Genomic DNA, 14,955 nt, shown 5'->3' with positions numbered 1-14,955 from the left:
CATTGCTGCCTCTGAAGATTCAGGTCATTGCGATGCTGGGAATATTTATCTATTAATACTGTGTAATTTCCATGGTGATAGTTTACTTCTTGACAGGTATTGTATGCAGGACTGGAATTTTGCAGTTGGCTAATCACGTGTGCTGAATTCAGTTTGCTGAGTACAACTTTCCCCCAAAAGTTCTTTCCACCTTGAAAGGGCAATATTCAGAAAATAACACTGAATCATCGCAGAGTATGAAATAATTATCACCCTGTAGATCAGTGGTCCCCAACCCCCGGGACGGGGAATGGTACTGGTCCGTGGATCAGTCGGTATCAGCTCCTCCTTGTCCAGATCAGGTCCTCCTTGTCCTCCCTGGCTACTGCCTCGGGGGCTGCCCTGCCACTCTGCCGTCGGCTCACCTTTGGTGCTCTCCAGTGGCCCTCATGGCTGGGGCTCCCCCTCAGCGGGCGGCGGGAAGTCAGGGGCGCTGGCAGGAAAGCAAGTGGAGCAGGGGCTCAGGCAGCGGTGACGTCCTTCAGCAAAAGACTACCCCCCCACTGGGCCTCAGTAAAATTGTCAAGCGTAGACCGGTCCCCAGTGATAAAAAGGTTGGGGACCACTGCTGTAAACCACCCCTCCTTAAGATAAAGCAATGAGTTTGCTGATCACAAATCAGTGCTCTTAACCTAAATGAGGGGGAATTGTTAGTCAACATTAAACAAGGACTTGTGCAAAGTCCAGAAAGTCTACTTCTGGAGTAATTTTTCTTTGGGAGATGCTGAGCGAAGGAGAGCTGTGGCTGGCCACTCAGAACATTCTGCAAGTTAGTCATATTAATCTGTTCATCATGAATGAACCTTTTGAACTTTGGAGCAATATCTTGACTTGTGTCTCATCTCACTCTTGAGTGAGACAGAGCTTCAGGGTGAAGGATGAAATCTAGCTGTACTGCATGGTTTTTGGATTTCTGCCCACCACCTAGAAGCAATAAACTTCACTTCAATAAAAGAGTTAGATGGACAGTTATTACCTTCCAATTCCTCTATCATCACTGTTGTCTTAGTCACAGAAGCCTTAAAAGCTAGAATTGAGGGGGGGGGTGGTGGAAACTGATAGGCTTGTGGTGATTTAAAGGTCATACAAGTCATATTTTTTTAAAATTCTCATATGACTCAAATGTGCCAGCTGCTCTACAGGTGAAGATTAAAAAAACCCGAACAAACCAGGCATGACCAACTAGTTATGCTAGGAATGGCAAACTAGTATTCATGTTGTTATCTGGGCAGTTCAGGGATGTGATGGGAAACAAGAAATGTGAGGGAAATTAGTTGTGTGGAGATGGCAGGTGTGTGTGTCTGTCCTTGTGTATTTGAAGTCATGACAGAAGTAGAGAAAAAAGCACTATATGAAAGTTGTGAAAGGAAGGCAACAAGAGCCTGAAAGCGGCCAGGTGGGGGAAGAGGTTGTAGAAGAAACAACTGTTGGACGAGGGAAGGAGGATCTGTGCTGTGGGGGGAAGGATATCAGCAAGAGCCAACTATCAAAAAATCATTAGCATGTGTTCAAGATCGGCTGATGATTTCATATGCCAGGCTTTACACACGTGCCCTACTGGGAGTGGGGTTGCCATAGAAAACCTCCAGAAGGGTCCTTTGATAGCAAGCCTGTAACTTCTATAATTAACAAATGAATGAAAGTTATACCTCGCACATCTTTCTGTGCTGATTCCACTCCCTGACCCTGCCACTCTGTAAATACTAATCTATTGTGCTTTTTCTCCAGAGGAAATGTGGTGGTTATGTTGCTGCCCTTTGTCACTTGATTTCAGTAACCAAATCCTTCTCCCTGAGTCTCTGTTCTGCCTGCTTTAAACTCCTCCTTTGGTGAGAGAGGCTTGCCAAATTCCCTGTTACCTTCACTGAGACGCAAATCTGAAGTTAGCGCTCTCTTCCACATCCTGGAAAACAACATGTTAAGGGTTTTAAATGAGCTCTACCTTCTTCTGCTTGAGTTTTTCTGCCTCCAATGGAAATTAACAGACATGTTTCGGACAGAGTGAACAAAGGAGGACCAGAGAATTGGTAAGTGTATTCATGGGGGATGGCCTGGAGAACCTCTGGGCTTCTGAGGGGAAAGAGTCCTAGCAGAGATTGGTCCCATGGCAACAGGTTAAGGACGAAAGATTCTCCTCACAAGCTCAGAATGCTAAAAGAGGGACCAGACTTGTAGGAAGCTGAGTCATTGAGAAAAATGGAGTGTGACAATGTTACGACTTATGGTTCTCAAAATGACAGAAGCTTGGTGGTATAGGACACACATGAAAGACAAGACTCTTCTTGGACTGAGACCTAGGATAACCACTGCCAGTCAGGGCTGTCATCATCAAGCTAGAACTAGTGGTCCAGATGCAATATCAACTTATTCCCACCCCTGGCCTTAACATGGGGAAGGCAAAACAGGAAGCGCATTTACCCACCCTGGCAGGGGCGCATCTTACCATCGCGTCCCAGGCCAGAAACTTGGGCGTGACCATTGATGCCTCCCAGACTATGGAGGCGCAGGTCAGGAAAGTAGCCGGCCAGGCATTTTTCCATCTTCACCAAGCTCGGCTACTAGCTCCCTACCTGTCCCCTGAACACCTGGCCACTGTGATCCATGCAACGGTCACCTCCAGATTAGATTTCTGTAACTCGCTGTACGCGGGCCTACCCCTGTCTCTGATCCGGAAACTCCAGCTAGTACAAAATGCAGCTGCTAGGGTCCTCACCGGCACACCTTGGAGGGCCCACATCCAGCCTGTGCTGAGGCAGCTGCACTGGCTATCAATTGCTGTCCGGACCTGGTTCAAGGTTCTGGTTCTAACCTTTAAGGCTTTATGCGGGCTGGGACCCACATACCTGAGGGACCGCCTAGCGCCCTATGCCCCCCGCAGGGCTCTGCGAGTGAGAATCTTCTAGTGGTTCCCGGCCCTAGGGAAGCACGCCTAGCCTCGACCAGGGCCTAGGGCCCCCACCTGGTGGAATGAGCTCCCGGGAGAGCTGCGGGCCCTGCGGGACCTTTCAACGTTCCGCAGGGCCTGCAAGACAGAGCTCTTCCGCCAGGTCTATGGTTGAGGCTGGGGCTGCTGGGGTACATCGACTGCTCTCCCACGGGCTTCTTCTTGAACATCGTTGACCTCCTTCTCCTCCACCCCCCATTTTTTAGGAAGGGGGGTAGGAAAGCATTATTGTGCTGCCATGTTGTGACATTTTAAAGTCTTTTAATGGGAGTTTTAATGGGGTTTTAAGACACTGTAACCCGCCACGAGCCATTTGGGAGTGGCGGGAAATAAATCGAAATAATAATAATAATAATAATAATAATAATAATAATAATAATAATAATAATAATAATAAACCCTTTGTGACTGTGCTCCATGCTGTGCTCCATAACCAGGGTCATGCATCACTGTACTTTGTGTGAAAATGGCCCCAATGCCAACCGCCTGCAACAAACCTGTGCAAGGGCTTGTAAATGATCTCACTCACCTTCTGGAAATAAATCCTTTATTTAATGAATAATTCATCCATAATTGAAATGCAAAGTCTGCTCCTTAACAGATGTTCTGTGTATGAATAGGAGCATTGTTAAGAGTTTTTAAAGGTAGTTTTGTTTTGGGAGCAGCTGTACTGTTTTGTCCTTTTTATTGTTCTCAGAATCATTCTTTCTATTATCTATTAACAGTGCAGTCCTAATGCAGTTAAAGGTAAGCCCACCGCCATAGGAGGATAGACTGAGGAGTATGTAACTCTGTTTGGGATTGCACTGTTTTGCAGACTTCTATGCAACATGAAGCCAAAGTAAGGCAAACTTTTCTCCTGAAGAATCTCATTCTTGCCTCAAGGAAGAGCACCTTGTGAGGAATTGTCATTGCACCACTACGGACTCCAAAGGCAGAGTGGTAGAAGGTGGCTGCAAGCAGTCTTCTAGGTGGTGGTGGTGTGGGGAGGAGAAGCTGGAGCCGTTCCCTTAATTATCCCCTTCACCCCTCTAGTCTTCCCCCTGGCCTTGCCCCTAGGCCCTTGCTGTGTTCCCTTCCTATCATTGTGTCACCCCCAGGCCAAACTCTCCAACTTAGTTGGGCTGATCCAATAGCCCCTTGTTACCCATTACATGGATGATTTTTTGTTTATGGGTACATCTGGTCCTCCAGATTGTTCTTTGTGCCTGTCCACATTCCAGTCTTTGGCATTTGAATTGGTGTTCCTCTTGCCAAAGACAAAATGGAGGGTCCTGCAGCTTACTACTGGATTCAAAATTGGGTATTTCATGTCTTCCTGAAGATAATCTTTCTGCTCCTCATTCTTTATTTTAAAAAATGATGGTTACTAAAAATGCAATCTCTATAGCAGTGGTTCTCAATTTTCCTATTGCCTTTAATACAGTTCCTCATATTGTGGTGACACCCAACCATAAAATTGTAAAATTTCATTCACAGAAATTAAACCAAAACTGACTAATGGCGTGAAGATCCATTGTTCATGATTGTATATAAATTGGTTATAAATTGTATATAAATTGGCAGGTACCTTCAGAAGGAGCAGCAATAGTTGCAACACCCCCGCCCTGCCAAGCTGCTTGCCCTGCTGCGACCCCTGTGAAAGGGTAATTTGACCCCCAAAGGGGTCTTGACCTCCAGGTTGAGAACCACTGCTCTAAAGGAACATCACAATTTTGCACGTAAGTTGGTCGCACCTGGCAGGGCTTTATGGGTTTGCCTGGCTCATTCCATGACAGGGGTTTCTATTCCGCACCTTCAAATTATAATAGATTAATAACAGGTATGAAGTCTGATCTCAGGTTTGGCATCAATAGGTCTACCTCTCACCAGATAGCTTGGCCAAAGCTTTTGGAAAGCCAGAATTGGAGAACTGCCATCAACCCAGAAAAAGCAGATTTATTCATAAGGAAAGTTTGCAAACATGTTGGAAAAATAATCACAGCTTTCAGTGGTTTAATCGCTGGACAAGGGAAGGTCTTTATATAGGATAGATGGTATACACCCCTCACAGTGGGGAATGGATGTTTGGTTGCAATACTACTTGGGATACCACTCGTGTTTGTAACTCCTGGTATTTCCCCAGCAGGCAGTCTGTGACAGGCAGGTTGCTCGATTCCTGGGATCCGCCCATACGCTTTGCCAATTCTCCCTGGACTGTAATCAACAAATGCTATGGCCTGTTTTTATTCCAAAGAATGTTGTCTGGTGTAAAGGGCGTAGTGCTCCCAGGCAGGGTTAAGTCAATAAATACCACTGGGTCATGTCTTATTTTGGGGGACCAATTTGATAGCAGTAAGCCATCTCAGTGGCCCCGACATAATAAGCATTGTCCTTTCTCCCTGTTACTCATTAAGTGGATTTTCTAATTTGTAAATTTTTTAAAAAATGTTTCTCCTAGAATTGGGAATAAATTAGAAGTTACTAGAGAACTGAGCCAAAGTAATGGTGCTTCTGGATGGATGTCAGTGTGTGTTAACAAAGCCCGTTTTTTTCCCTGGGAATGCAAGCAGCGATACCGTTATCATTTCAGTTGAGCCCATTAACACTAGAATGCAAGCATCTCATTTTCTGTCAGGCATGTACAAAGAGTTATTTGTTGCTGGAGGGCTGAGCCAGAAACTCAGTCAGGCTGTGCTAACTTTCAGAAACCAGAAGCCATTTCTTCTGCCATCTCATTAAGGTGACCCTTTCTCTACTTTTCCTTGTAATAATGTAACAGTAGTGTTTTAGAAATTTTATGCAAACACGCCATGTTAAAGTGTTGTCAAGAGAATTCCAGGTTAAGTGGTGACAGGTGCTACTACTGCATGTCTTGGCAGACAGCTTGTTGAACTACTCCCTCCCTCCATCAATCCTTATGCAGCACAAATCATTTAATTTAGCATGTTTGGGTAAGAACTTTATATGATTCTAAGGCAGGCTTTCTCAACCAGGGTTAAGCGGAACTCTGGGGTTTCTTGACAGCCCTGGAAGGGTTTTCCAAATGGGTGGGATTTAATACATGCATGCATGCATACTTACATACATACATTTTTTTTATTTGTTGGATTTTTATCCCGCCACTCCCTGAAGGCTCATGGCGGGTTACAGAATATAAATACATAAAACCCCAGTAAAAACACCCCTCAACATTTATAAAAATGTATAAAGTCACAAACTACAAACCCAAGATGTACTGTGACAATAAAAGCGCCCCCCACTATCTCTGGGGTAGACATAGGAAATGTCATGAACCACCAAGGATGGTTCCAAAGGGGGCTCAGATATTCCTTGGCGCCCTGGCCTCAACCATAGACCTGGAGGAAGAGCTCCGTCTTGCAGAATGCTGAAATTCCTGCAGGGCCCGTAGCTCTTCCGGGAGCTCATTCCACCACATATATATACACATACACATGTTAAATATATATATAAAAGACTATATGACTCATATTAGCTCATCCATCCCTCCCAAAATGGCCAATGATGGGCCTGGAGGGGATGGTAAGGGGAGGAACCCCAGGTGGGTGTGTACACAGCTATGCTTCCCAACCATATTTGTACCACTTCTGAGGTTTCTCAAAGCCTGGAAAATGTTTCAGAGTGTCACAATGGTAAAAAAGCTGAGAAAGGCTGTTCTAAGGTGAAAGTGGTCTATTTCTGTCCTTCTAAGGAGCAGTCAGGGCTGATCTCCTCTAGGACTGACCGGTTTGTTCGCCTTGCAGTTCAAGGGACTCGCAAGAGTCTTCTCCAGCACCAGAGTTCAAAAGCCTCAATTCTTTGACTCTCGGCCTTCCTTATGGTCCAACTTTCACAGCCATATTATGATCACATTACCCAATAAAAGTTTAACAAATGTGAAAAAAAATAAAATAAAAATATAAAAATTAACTCCCACTCATTCAGGAAAGACTTCCAGGATACCAAGAAACTCCAGGGTTTCACAAAACCCTGGTTGAGAAAGCCTGCTGTAGCGTTTGAAAAGGACTCAGGAGGGAGGATGGCAAGCAAATGAGAAATACCTACAAACCTGGACTTGTAGCAACCACACAGCCATATGTTATGAAGGAGGCTCTGACATAATAATAATATTTGGATGTATAGTCTGCCACTCCCCTAAGGCTCGTGGTGGGTAACAGCATATAACCCCCCCCCGATAAAAACCCCTAATACATAAAAACCATCCTAATACATAACACATCAACCAACCCAATACAGCGACGGCGGTAGCTGGAGTCATTTAAAAAGTGAGTTTCTGACTATTGTCAGAGCTTAATCCCAGAACCATCTTTAGTCCCAGAGCTTAGTTTTGAAACTTGTGAAAGACTAATACTTTTTCAGTATTTTCAGAGTGTATTCCTTCATTGTTTGCGTAACCACTCATTAAAGCAAACTCTTACATTTCTGTAGGGAATGGTGTCTAGGTCAGGAGACCTTGGACCCAATCAGTCCTAAAATACCTAAAAATCAAGCAGTGGCTAACTCCAGTGGAAGAAGGGGGGAGGAGAGTGAGTATATACAATGTTTGCCCTAGGATTTTTTAATGTTTGTATTAAAGTATAGCATTCACCAAACACTGAATGAGTTATCATTGTGCTGAATTGGAAAAAAATGCTCCTGAAAGTATGAAAGAAGAATTGTGCTGGAGCCTGTTATTTGGAGAAGGAAAAAAGGTGGGTCTGTTGACAGCTTAATGAGGAATTGTGCCCCCAGTTTTACAACACGGCCATTGCTGCAGAGTTGTTTCCTAGCAGCTGTGGAATTTGTCAAGATAGCAGAGCTCTTCAAACTTGTGTTCAGCATTTTTCAAAGCAAAGTAGGGAGCTTTTGAGTGGACAGCCTCGCTAGCAGACATGCCTTTGTAAATAAAGATATGACTAAAACATACACCCTATTGAGCTTTTCTGTGCGCTGTGGAACCTGAAAATTCACGTGGGCTTTTCTTTTTCAAAACTCCCCTGTTAAGCAAACTTTTCAGAACACTGTTTTGAAAGATTTTAAGAGAAGTTTATGCTTTTATGGGTAGTTTGGAGACATGAAGGTATTAAAATGATTAGGATTACTGTTGTGTAATTTTTTTGTTGATGCTACTGACACCTATCTTATTGGTGATGCATAAGAATACATTCATATTGTCTTTGTAGATAACACCACTAGTATTGCTTCAAATGGGTAGCCATGTTGGTCTGAAATAGTCTGAGAAAGAGTGCTTGCACTCAAAAGCTCACACCTTGAATAAATCTTTGTTGGTCTTAAAGGTTGGTCTGATTTTATTGTACCACTAGTATTGTACAGGAAAACAAAGACCAGTGTAAGTGATATCAAGCAAATACACTATTAAACTATTACATGGTTGTGGTGCTATTTGCTGCTTGGGATCACTTGTTCAGAAATTTTAATAAATACTGGATGTGTGTTTTTGAAGAGTATAGTTTTTGTTGACTTAAGTTTAAAGTTGTTGAAGATTATTGTTTACAGAACTAGATTTACCTGATAATGTAAAAATGCAGCTCAGGCAGAGATATGAAGCCCCCCAAATAGCCATACAAATCAGATATGAGCCCCCCCCCCCCCATCATTTAGTCCTTCCAACAGAAAATTAGAAAGTTGGGTAATGCTGGGGGGAGAGGAAATCATCTGAAATATTTTATCCTTTTCAAATGTATTTTATGCTTTTCAAACATTTTCTAAAGGCCATCTAGTAAGGACCAATAATTTGCACTATGCAGTAATCATCATTTTATGCTGTTTTGTACTCAATTAAAATTTTCTGCATATAATGTAAACATATAAAACTCAGATTCTCTTTCCATATGGATACCTCCTTTGTCTTGATGCAGTCTTCCCAAGATCACCACAACAACGCTAATTTGAGACCAGTTTCATGGAAGATGGGGAAAGTATAGAGGAGGCACAGAAGCACCATCAGGCCATGAGGACATGTGGAGAGGGGGAGACACTGTTTACCAGTAGCAACTTCCCAGTAGAAGAAGAGTTGGTTTTTATACTCTGCTTTTCACTGCCCAAAGGAGTGTCAGAGTGGCTTATAATTGCCTTCCCTTTCTCTCTCCATAACAGACACCCTATAAGGTAGGTGAGGCTGAGAGAGCTCTGAGAGAAACTACTCTGTGAGAACATTTTCTAACAGGGCTGTGACTAGCCCAAGGTCATCCAGCATGTGGAGGAACAAGGGATCAAATCCAGCTCATACATTAGAAGCCACTGCTCTTAACCACTACACCAAGCTATACAAATTGCCATTGCCTGAACAAGGTGTAGCTAGAGCACAGGCAGAAGGATGGTGTAAATCTTTTTTGGCGTGCCCATTGACTGTTATGGGATTCTTTTCCTTTAAATTTGGATCTTCTGGCCAATAGCTTCTCAGAGCAAGCCAAGTGATTGTATAGTTAATAAGATTTGCAATTTGAGAAGGGAAAATGCTTCTCTCTCTCTCTCTCTCTCTCTCTCTCTCTCTCTCTCTCTCTCTCTCTCTCTCTCTCTCTCTCTCTCTCTCTCTCTCTCTCTCTCTCTCTCTCTCTCTCTCTCTCTCTCTCTCTGCATGGGTTCTGGCCTTAGAATTTTCTAGTAATGAAACACAAGGGATTGAGGGTAGAGTCAAAGAAGAAGCAAGGATGGCTGAAGGATGGGGAGAGTGTTCCACCTGGGAAACTATTCCTGTCTCCATTCAGAATCTTCATTCATTACCATGTGTTTGCGGACCATTCTTCTGTAGGTTTGTGGTATGGTGTTGAGAGGTGGAGACTGCCTGGGGAGCAAAAACTGGAATGTCTTCCCGCAACAGCAGCTACCCCATCCTGACTCCAAACACAGAAAGTATGCAGCATGGTCCCATCCACAGCATTTTCTCATGACCAAGAGTGACAACCTCTAGGGGCAAGAGGAAATCATACTTGGGGTTCGTGGGATTTAGAAAACGCCAGCCCCATCACTATTTCCATATACAGATTTTTAAAATTTTGTACTTGACCACTCCAGGTACCTGAAGGTATGTGGTTATCTTCACCCAGCTCAGGTTTACAAACATTACAAAGGAGAACAGCCACAACATGGCAGCCTGTCTTTTTGCCTATTCTTCTCTTTTTCTGGCTGCTGCTTCTTCACCCTTCTCTCCCTAGCTGGTTCGGCTTCCCGTCCTGCTACTGTGCCTTTTTTTTCCCAGCCATCAGCCTTCTCCTAGGTCCTTTTCCAGGCAATCTGGAAAAGTCAGAACTCAAGGCAGGAGGACAGGAGCATGTACATGGTCTATGCCAGGCTTTCTCAACTAGGGTTTAATGAAACCCTGGGGTTTCTTGTTGGCCCTGGAAGAGTTTCTTGAATGGGTAGGAGGTAACTAAATATATATTTTTTGAAATTTGTTAAACATTTATTGGGTGACATGATCATATATATGGTCATGTTGCCCCCCCCCCCCGGCAGTGGCCAACAATGGGCCTGGACGGGGTGGGAAGGAGAGGGGCCCTGGGTGGACGTACACACAGCTACGCTTCTCAACCATATTCTGCACGATTGTACCACTTCAGGAGTTTATCGAAGCCAGAAGATTATTTCTGAGTTTTCTCAATGAAAAAAAAGTCGAGAAAGGCTGGTCTATGCTCACTGGCAGGTTTCTAATGTAAATTTACTCTAAAATTATGTGACGAGAAAAACAATTATTTTTAAGTGACATTATAGTCATTATTTTAAGAAGGAAAATGGAGAGCACTACTAGATTCTGAGCAAAGCATGAGATTTAGTACTACATTTATTGTTCTGTGCATGGTCTTCACACACCACAGCAAGAAGCCCACAATTCCTAATAAAGAGGAATGGATGGGCATACTATAGGATTACTTAAACATTATTAGATTGGTGTATTTTTTGAAATCCAAATGTTTAGGGGTGTGGACAATTGGAGGCAAATGTTTATATTCATGGAACCTTTTTTGACATTTTAAACATTATTTCTATTTGCCTATTTAGAATTATGTTTTTCTTTATTATAAAATATAAAAAGAAGGAAAATAAGGCTTACAAGATTGGTGATTTTTCTTTCAGTACCAAGACAACAAAGTTTATATATTTCTTGAATTCTGGACTGGCATTCTACTCTTACTTTATGAGCAACAGATTTATATTTAATGTTGGCTTTTTAAAAACAAGACAAAGGCACGGTAAGGAACTGAGATCCTAGACTGTGACAGAAGCATTAATTGCTGTTCCCATATATGAGGGTTTTTTTTATTCTTCCTGGTTGATGGTGGAGGTTAAGTTAAAAAAGTTAAAGAGATTCTTCAAGTCTGACTCATTCAGGCTCTCGGTTTAGCCTGAAGGGATAATGCTGTGCTGTAGGCAGGCTCTGTTTCAACCCATATCAGTGGGAATGAACTAAGAACATGGTCATTATTTTTTTCTTTCATTAGGCAGATTGATTAGCTTGGTTAACTATCTACTGAATACTTTCCTATGCATAAATATGGGTAGCCCTGGGTAATCTAAAATGTGTCCATGGACTCGTTAACCTCTCTCCCCTCAGTGCCTCCTTGGCAGTGCCTCCTCTAACGCACCTGCTTCAAAAAGCCCTCTGTGATGGATCACTGCAGCTTCCTTTGAAATGAATGGGGGCTGCTTGGTGGCACATCCCATCACTGGATTTCCTGTGCACAGACAGATTAAGACATAATGAGGACCTATGGTGTCGAGAGACATTATGGTGTTACCCCCTTCCATGGTAATGTAGTAATTTTGGAGACCCCTTATAAATTGAGGCATGTAGTTGTAGCTTACTTAGATTGTGCATACATCTAGCTCTGTTTCTGTGGTACCCCAACTATGCAATTAATTTTTAGAGCCAATGTATATACTACACAGTATGCAGGCTGGGTCCAAGAGCTCCACCCTGTCTCATAGGTAAGATTCGGACATGAGTTCCTGCTGTGCATTGTTCAATTTGGACTGCAGCTTACAGCATGCTTGGAAAAAAGCCTACACCATTTTCTGGACCTGGAATAGTTCTGAGGCACTATTTAGACCATTGGGGAAACCCTCAGTATACATGTGAGTTTTTACAGCAGACTAAACCGCACTCCAGCACAGGAAAATGGATCAGGAAGGGGATTCAGTTCTCCATGTGTGCTGCTGTGTGAATTGGGTGCTACATGAACAGAAATTTTAAGGGAAACCCATAGCTCATGCTGATTGTTAACACAAGACAAAGGGTCCAACCTGTGTGCTCCATATTGTGTGAACCAGCATGTGCTGTAACATACTTGACTGTAGCATTCCATTCTTCCTTCCCTCTTGCAGATCACTGTGAAAATTATTTTGAGGATAATCCATGCATGCACTTTGTTTCTCTTTCCCTTATTGAGTTAAACAGGGATAAGGGATGAAGTTTGCGAAGTGACTCAATTTCCAAAAATGTGTTGGAGGGGATTGTGTGGAAATATAGGAAATAGTTTCCAAAGCTCTGGTACTTACAGTTATCTGAATTATGTGGCTGTGTAAAACTTCACTTGTCATTCATGTCATCTGTCTGTTGATGCTTCTCAGTAGCGTGTATGTGTGTGACTGTAATTTACTTTTTTTTACCCAGTAAAATTCCATAAGCTGAGTGCTTGCTTACTTAACAGAAGGGAATTGTGGGGTCCGTTCTTCATCATAACTGTAAACAAGACTGTGAAAGAACTGTATGGAAACTGTGCGTGACATAGGCTTAGCAGCCTCAGCAATATTTGGTAGAAGGCTTTTAGAGGACATTGCATTAAAGAAATGTAGGTCATGTTAATGGAACTATATAGTAGATTTTGTTTCCTCCCTATTTATGTCCTGCAGGTTGCCCATGTTGGCAGTGTGAATTCACTTCTAGTGAATAATCTGGTAGGGTTGCCAATCTCCAGTTGAAGCCTAAAGATCTGCTGGAATAAAACTGATCTCCAGAATATATAGTTTCTCTATATAAAATGGTTACTTTAGAGCAGGGGTAGTCAAACTGCGGCCCTCCAGATGTCCATGGACTACAATTCCCAGGAGCCCCCTGCCAGCGAATGCTGGAAACTGGTAATTGTAGTCCATGGACATCTGGAGGGCCGCAGTTTGACTACCCCTGCTTTAGAGGATGACATATATGACATTCTATCTAGCCGAGTTCTTTCTCCAAACCTTCCCCACACTACGCCTCCAAATTTCCAGGAATTTTCTAAGCCAGAGTTGGCAGCCCTAACGAAGAAATAATGTCATGTATGTTGCCAGTGAAACCATAGAGTTTTGACTAAATCCTAGAGTGCCACATCAATGTCATTCAGTGACATTACCAGGCATTCACTGGAAGTGAAATTGGGGCATTGTTCCTGTCCTTCCCCATGTCACCCCTCTGGTTCCCAACCTTTCACTGGCAACACTAGTGTATAACACAACCATTTCCACCCAACATTGCTAGCTATTTTCTATTTGAATTAGGAGAAGGTTCTTACTACCTCAACTGACCATGGAATAATTATTTAAATTATTTTCATACAGCTAGGGCTATCAAAAGCTCTTAATAAATTCTGTTCTAATGAATAATAAAGAAATAGAGTAAGTAGTCTAATATTTATTTAGAATACGTGAATATTCTGAATAAAAAAATGGGAGCACCCTGTTCAGTTCGTGTACGAATCCTGTAATTCATCTCAACTTTTTTTTTTTACTTCCTTTTGCTGCTAATCAGGGTAAGGAATGTTTGAACTAATTCCTGCTGTAGGCAAAGAGGCTGAATAAGTGGCAGATCAAACAATGTCTGTCTATCTAGATTTGACACATTTTATCTTTGCCATGTTGGTTTTCAAAGATAGCGCTTGGCAGGTGGTTATTTCTCTGTAGTATGTGCAAAGTTAAGCCAAGGTGAGACCAAAATGGCCTGATAACTGAGCTTCACCGACTCCCCTATGTAACTTTTAAAAAAAGAACCATGACTAAAGCACTGAACTGGGAAGGGGTTCGAATTTATTGTGGATCTTCAGAAAAGTCTCAGAAGAAATTTTGCAGTGACAGAGATTACATGTGTGGATATGGAAGCAACTCCCTTCACTAGATAGAGGGCTAGAAACTAGGTATAAGGCAAGCAGCAAATAGCACAAGCCTTACTAAGCATTGTTTTACTTTAGTTATTGGGCCTAGGAACTGGGTTAAAGCTCTTTTATCATTGCCTGGTTTGTGACTGGAAGAGGAAAAGGGAATCAGCTGCTTTCAGAGTGCTTTTCATGGAGGTTGGCAAAAGTGATGGATATGCTAGTGCTCAATTAAATGGTTGGATCTGCAGTGTAGACTAGCACAATCACGGACACCGCTGCTGTTTTGGCAAATGCAGGTGCTGGAACTGTGGCAGTAGAAACAGCACACCACTTTGGCAAAGCGAAGGAAAAGCCCACAGACCACAAGAGATCGTACAAAAGGTACAAACGAGAAGCCAGGTAGTGGCTGAAAGCATAAAACTTTTGAGATACAAATATCAACAGCACTGGAAAAAGAGATGGAATATTAAAATTCTTGAGTATCTTTATAAGTTGCTTCATTTTCTCTTCTGTTCCTTTTCCTTTGCTATAGTATGCCCGAGGGCTGGTGTGGAGAAATAAAAATCAAAGGATCATAAATGTTATCTTTTTTGAGACATAGGTGAGGGCACAGGATGGAAAGGGAAGAGATACATCTTGAAATGCTGACATGGCAGTTTAATTCAAGATTTTATGCATATATTTGGAAAAATGTCTCTTCATTTAGCATGATTCAGTAAATCTTTCTGTTGTGGTCTTCTGAAATTTCCTGTTTGTGGCATCTTAGGTGCCTAGGAGCTATGAATGTTGCAAGTCAAGAGTGGGAATCTTTGCTACCTAATCCAGGAACAACAACCCCCCCCCCCTCCAACAATGAGAACTTGTGATGGAAGTCCAGTGCCATGACTGTTTTATCTCTTTTGTGAT

At 42.7% G+C, this 14,955-nt stretch overlaps 1 protein-coding gene across 11 annotated transcripts in view; it reads left to right on the top strand.

Moving 5' to 3' along the window:
* LYPD6B (LY6/PLAUR domain containing 6B) overlaps nt 1-14,955 on the top strand; it is a 112,977-nt gene that overhangs the window by 30,581 nt on the left and 67,441 nt on the right. The gene's annotated exons all lie outside the window — the stretch shown is intronic.

Source organism: Paroedura picta, chromosome 2 (genome assembly GCF_049243985.1).
Source record: "Paroedura picta isolate Pp20150507F chromosome 2, Ppicta_v3.0, whole genome shotgun sequence".
NCBI classification, from domain to species: Eukaryota; Metazoa; Chordata; class Lepidosauria; order Squamata; family Gekkonidae; genus Paroedura; species Paroedura picta.
The sequence above is the reverse complement of the archived record's forward strand: the minus strand, read 5'-3'. Positions and strand labels throughout refer to the sequence as shown.